Source organism: Petromyzon marinus, unplaced genomic scaffold, assembly GCF_048934315.1.
Source record: "Petromyzon marinus isolate PM22_M1 ecotype Great Lakes invasive population unplaced genomic scaffold, UKy_Petmar_22M1.pri1.0 PM_Scaffold_14, whole genome shotgun sequence".
Classification (NCBI taxonomy): domain Eukaryota; kingdom Metazoa; phylum Chordata; class Hyperoartia; order Petromyzontiformes; family Petromyzontidae; genus Petromyzon; species Petromyzon marinus.
The window spans coordinates 2,013,538-2,019,095 of record NW_027423102.1 but is presented as its reverse complement, the minus strand read 5'-3'; the positions used below and the strand labels follow the sequence as shown (position 1 = coordinate 2,019,095).

Below are 5,558 nucleotides of genomic sequence, written 5' to 3'. Positions count from 1 at the left end.
CAGCACTGAACAAAATAGTTCTGTGGTTCAGTTTGGAAGTGCAAGTTCGCGTTTTAAAGTCAATGGTATCCAAAAATTAATACATTTCATAGAAACAGATTCGGAACTCGGGTATCCGTAAGTCGGGTCTCCGTAAGTATGGTGTTCCTAAGTCGAGGACTGTATGTATACACTTATTTTTCACACTGATGGTTGTACAGAATGGATGCGCACTAGGTTACTGAGCATTCTCTGTTTAAGGACTGTACCACGTTACGATCCACCATCCCACCTCTAGTAGAAGTACCTACGACTACTAGACCATCTGCTCCCCTCTGCTACATGCATCTCCATCCCCTCCCTCTTTTTGGTTGGGAAGCGATCTTAATCTATTATTTTAATCCAGATTTTGAGTTAATTAATTCCTAAAAAATGTTTAACATAAAACTTTCGTGACTGCAGGAATTCATATTCTTGATTCTTTCGGTAAAGTCACGTACTTTTTTTTAATAATATAAAAAAAACCCACGACGTTTCGATTGCAACACAAGCGGTCTTCATCATGCTTTTATAGGTGTTATCTTGGTTTGTATTGATGGTGGTTGCCCATCCAAGCATTTGAAGTTCAACCATGCTTTTCTTCCAAGATCTGAGATGATTGGATGCATTTCGGTTTATTTGGTCAAAGGTGGTCTATGGACATCTGTGTAAAAGAGCTTCGTAGGTCATTACATTACTCAATTATAAATAAAGATCCTGGTTGTGTGTGTTATTATACCTGTATGTTCTGCAATAACTTCACGCAGTCGTTAAAATGCTTTCCTGTGTCCCTCTGCCGCCATTTGCCCGTGGCCCACGCAGCTCATTGACAGGAATTGGAAACTGGAATCTCTGCAGGCAGAGATTCAGTGGTATCAACGTGTAGTGGCGGAGCTGCACGCTGAGCTGGCGCCCTACCGCGACAACGAGCAGAGTGCACACTCGGAGCAGCAGCATCTGCAGAGCGAGGTGGAGGTGAGTGCACAGCACTCGCGCATCGCACACACACACGTATATAATTTGCGTTTAACGTAAATAATAGATTCATGCACACACGATTAAGTGTATTATGATAATGATGAGCTGGTCTAACCATCACGTTAAGCCGTCATGGTCCCCGTTTACAAATACAGACAATTTCATTATTGCTGGACACAGTGATAACGATGAGAATGATTTAGCACCTTTCTGTACACCGGGGCATCTCAGAGCGCTTTACATCACATCTCATCTCAACACGTGTGAAAGGGCACGCCCAATGACAGATGTCCTGTGGGCACAAGGTGACTCAGCACCTGGTGTGCAATTGGCATTTGTCTGCCAGTAGGGGGTGCTGATTGTTGTGTGTAATCCCAGTTGAGCTGGTAGAAGTACTGAGTTGTGTGTAGTGTCTAATGGGTCAGTATGTCCACAGCTTGTCACGGTTGAGGAGGAAGAGGACATCTCTGGCTGCTCACTGGAGCCCGGCATTCAAGAAGCCTCCCAAGACCTGCCCCCCCAGGCCTCGAACACCCTCTGAGCATCTCACAGCCCCCCACACTTCCAGCACCACCCACCCCCACCAGCACCTCCCCTTCTTTACAAGGCATCGCGTTTTAATAATAAATATTTGTATCTAATACTATCGCCTCGTCTCAATTCTTTTGAGTGTTTGGGACACGCGAGTGGCTCACATTTATAATGCTAAGGGCTGTCTACATCCACAGTGTGGCTGTTGCGGAGCTTCTAGAAACCAAATGTGAGGCAGAGTTCTGTGTCCCTTGGGTAATGCCAGCCCTCCAAGGGGTTTGCACTGAGTTTGAGTTGGGGGCGACAAGCACAAGGTTGTGGAGGTGGTGATGGTGGTGGAAATTTAGGAGGATGGCAAGGAGGAGATGCCCATCAATAAACTAGTTGGCCACGGTGAAGCCAGCAACCATAGTCGTTCCTACGTCCCCTGATGTGAGCGGCAGTGCTGGAGGGCAGTTCCACGGTCTCAGACGGACGTGGATACTCATTACCATAATCGCACAGTTATCTTACCTTGGGCAAAGTATTTCAACCAAGAGATTCAGATAGAAATCATCTGTGTGAATAATGTAATTTCTAAAGAAATAATTACCTTCTATATTATATCCCATATAAATATATAAAATTAAGATGATGCTGAAATTGTGATGTTTGCCTAATATGTGAAACTGCCCTACATGTAGTGCCAAACACTGACGCTCTGAAACATATTTCTGCAGCAAATCTGTAGCCCTATCCCTAACTCCAAGCCTGAATAGACTATGGAATATATGAAAACTCAATGTGCAATTCACAAATTCGGAGGCATCATCACAGCGATGCACCAACTCTACTTCTTACACAATGATCTGGCTCAACCACCTCAATCCAATATAGTTGTTGCTCTACATAAACGTCGACCATACGAAGAACATGACTCCAACCCCTGTTCGTCCCCTTGTGCTAATTCATTGCTCAAGACAATGCGTTTCCATGTAGTTCTCCCCTCTTCGGGTTTTGAGAGATCCTTCTTCCCATGATGTGTCCCCAGGTTGTGTACGTCACAGATGGCAACTCTTATCCTCGTACATGGACGGTCACGTTGCGTCCCTTGTCTCCTCCCATCACCCATCACTTGCCATCCCTCCCCCCCACCCCAATGTAATCACTCAAAACCAACTGTGATTGACTGCAGCAGTGTTTTTAACATACACCAGTCGTGTTACGGCTATTGGTGTTGTTATCGTTTATTGTAATAAACGCATTGCCTCCAAGAGAAGTCTCGCTCTACGTTCATACCCACAACACAGGCGCAAAATACATTACAGAAGTTATGTTAAGCAGCGGCAAAGTTTGAGTGATAGCTCATCTGACACTAACTCCTCTCACAACGACCAACTTTCCGAATACTCATTCAGTAGTAAGACTCTTAAATTGACGGAGAAAGCTCTCGTCAGAATCCCCTATTTTGATCCACACAATAGGAACAGAGACATACACTCATATCACAACAGTAGAAGTGGAGGCAATGATTAGAGGTCTGAGGAAGTTGGACGAGAAAACAAGTGCTGTAAAGAAGGTTACATGAATATTCTATACCATGGGTAAAGTCGCTACCATACAAGGTTAGGAACTATTTTTAAAAAAACTCAGCCTAACAGTGATTACGAAGTTTGGAGAATATTCAACACTGAGGGGTTTAATGCTGCCAAATTTATGACCCAGTGCGTAAACGAGGAGTGTATTACGCAGGTGATGTTGATCAATACCACGAAGGTGACAAAATGTTCAAGATTGTTTTTTTTAATCCTTGAGTTCAGAGATTACAGAAATTGTGGGAATGGTTTTGGACCCAGAGACGGCCTCCTTACACCACATACAGAATAGGGTTCACACGGCATGGCTATATATATAATTCGGACAAAACACAGGGAGAGAGATAATGCACCCCGCCATCTAGAGGGAAGTAAAAATCACGTGAGCAGCTACAGCACCTCACATCAAGCCCCACAATACAGAGAGGAGCAAGCACCCACGAACTACAAACATAATTACACACAGAGATGGCAAGGTAGCAATCCAGCGAGAGAGTGGCACACCAATCCGAGGCAACCACAGCACACAAAGACAGGTAATTATTGGAATCTCAAGGTGTGGAAGCCAAGAGCGGAATCATACCAGCACCCCATGCCACGACAAACTCAAGGTTAAACACAATCTGCCCATTCCCCCTTCGATACCCCCACCCGGCTATACCAGGAGGGAGTAGAGAAACAGGAAAGGAAACAAAAATGGACTCAACTCAGATACAAAATGTGGCACAAACGCGTGGTGAATCACCCACATGAATTGAGAATGAGCTGCCAGTGAGAGCACTGCCCACTGAATTACTGAAAAATAAAAGTTTTTCATCCAAAGGCCGATGCCTGCATTCCTCAGGGCGTGTCCCTGTAGCACGTTCCTCTGCCCCATCCATCGTACAATCATGCAAATCCGCGAGACAATGGGCGACTTTTCCAATTACCTGGCGATTAGGTTTTACTCCCCATCCCTGCGGTTTATCATCTCCTGTCGGATGTAGATCGGAGTGCTGAAATGGGGGAAGATTCACAATGGATCGGGAATTATGTTGAAACCCAGCACACCCAAAAGCACAAAAGGGGGGAGGACCCAACGGGGCACGGAATCGAATCGACTCATCGAGTTAAATGTACGGATCAATGAGTGGTGGCCCACTTTACTCCAGTGACCTGGGTGCTGCTACGGGGTCCACTTTCTGCCCCGCCTCCTTTCCCCCCCCCCCTCTCTCCCCCCTACTGTCGATTCCTATATAACCTCGTGCCACGGCAGATCTCTCGCCTACTTCAGCAGTTTTTTCTTGCTGTGGTTGTCCCACCTGATGGGAGGGACTTGATCACATCAGCCGCGTCACAGGAAGTAAGATGTGGGGATGGCTGTCATTTTTAAAGGGGTCTGAGTAATTGACCATACACAAGGAATCGGTTATAATCGACTTGGTAATCGAATCGTTCCAGCTTTAGTATTCGCGCATATAATACACTAGCTATTCTAGATTTAAAGCTTTCGTGACTGCTAGGATCCATACTCTTTGGTTCTATTGGGTAAAGTCACGTAGGTGAAAATAAAATAACAAAAAATCACGACGTTTCGGCCACAACACAAGCGGCCTTCATCAGGTGAAGGGACGCTACTGTCTGGAGGACAGCGCTGGAGTGGAAGAAGCCACGCTTAGATCACGACCTTTAAGCTGTGTGAGAAGAAAAACACCAAGCGCCTTGACAATGGAATTAGCATATAATTTAGCATTGAAATGGCTAATTGAAATAGCTAAGTTAAAGTATACACATCCGCAGAGGTACCCCTTGACAAAGGAATTAGCATAGAAGTTAGCATTGAAATATCTGAGTGATTAGCTTGTAACTGGTCACAGAAATATCTATGTTAAAGTGGCGTACAATTCTCGAACTCACCCACTCAACTACTAAAGCCACCCACCAACCCACTCATAAACCCGCTCACCCTGGGGTGAAGCGGGCGAGGCGTGAGGATGACGAGGCGCGGGGTGGACGAGGTGAGGTGAGGGGTGAGGAAGACGAGCTGAGGGGTGAGGAGAACGAGGGGTGAGGAGGACAATGGGTGAGGAGGACAATGGGTGAGGAGGACGAGGGGTGAGGAGGGTGAGGTCAGGGGTGAGTAGGACGAGTCGAGTGGTGAGGAGGACAAGATGAGGGGTAAGAAGAACGAGGTGTGGGGTGAGGAGGACGAGGCAAATGGTGAGGACAGCGAGGGGAGGGGAGGACGAGCTAAAGGTGAGGAGGACGAGGGAGAGGTGAGAGGTGAGGAGGACGAGGTGAGCGGTGAGGACGACGACGGGTGAGGAGGACGAGCTGAGGTGAGAGGGGAGGACGAGTCTAGGGGTGAGGAGGATGAGGTAAAAGGTGAGGCAGACGAGGGGTGAGGAGGACGAGGGGTGAGGAGAACGAGGGGTGAGGAGGACGAGGGGTGAGGAGGACGAGGGGTGAGGAGGACGA

The 5,558-nt window shown here is 46.9% G+C and overlaps 1 long non-coding RNA gene across 1 annotated transcript; it reads left to right on the top strand.

Annotated features, from left to right (window-relative positions):
- The first annotated feature begins 497 nt into the window (after positions 1-497).
- On the top strand, positions 498-1,637 carry LOC142922682 (uncharacterized). Its single transcript, XR_012940233.1, has 2 exons — positions 498-993; positions 1,433-1,637. It is a non-coding gene; the product is annotated as an uncharacterized LOC142922682 (long non-coding RNA).
- Positions 1,638-5,558: the final 3,921 nt, after the last annotated feature.